General features: G+C 35.3%; 1 pseudogene; it reads right to left on the bottom strand.

Moving 5' to 3' along the window:
* Positions 1 to 452: 452 nt before the first annotated feature.
* Positions 453 to 740, bottom strand: part of LOC110316745 — a 4,274-nt pseudogene continuing 3,986 nt past the window's right edge.

The following is a 740-nucleotide window of genomic DNA, read 5'->3' as shown; positions in this document are numbered from 1 at the left end:
AGAGAATTTTATTGAATGGAACATTTTAAAGAAACTTTACTACTGAATTAAAGGTAGGTAATCCCAATAGCACAGTTCCTTGGACTCAGTGAGTTTCCCTCATGGAATGGATATGCTCTTCAAAATACGTCCATGTATACTGGATGAATCAAATAGATACTGATACAATTATAATACATATCTTGTTAAAAACCCAAAGTCTCACCTTCTAGCTGCCTGGTGGCATGGTGAATCATAGAGTCATGGTGGTTGAGACAAGTTTAGGAATTAATCTCTGCTACAACCTGCTGCCTCACTAAAGTCACAGCATGCAGATTTGTTAATGACTTGCTGGTTTGGGATATATTAGGTTCATAAGAAATTTTGTACAATGCTGAATCTTTTAAGTCTTTCATAGCATTATATATTAGTTAGTTTTACCATATAGGTGTTGTGATGGGGCCATTGTTTACTTATCCATCAATCTCACTTTGTTTCACATTATCGCTGAAAAACACAGATATTATAAATACTCTATAAGACCAGTTTCCCTTATGAATATCGATGTTAAAATACTCAATAAAAACCTTGCAAACCGAATGCAAGAACACATCAAAATGATCATCCATCATGACCAAGTAGGCTTCATCCCAGGGATGCAGGGATGGTTTAATATATGGAAATCCATCAATGTAATCCAAAGTCACAGACAAAAACCACATGATCACCTCGTTAGATGCTGAGAAAGCATTTGACAAAAT

This window comes from Mus pahari, chromosome 2, assembly GCF_900095145.1.
Source record: "Mus pahari chromosome 2, PAHARI_EIJ_v1.1, whole genome shotgun sequence".
NCBI classification, from domain to species: domain Eukaryota; kingdom Metazoa; phylum Chordata; class Mammalia; order Rodentia; family Muridae; genus Mus; species Mus pahari.
The sequence above is the reverse complement of the archived record's forward strand: the minus strand, read 5'-3'. Positions and strand labels throughout refer to the sequence as shown.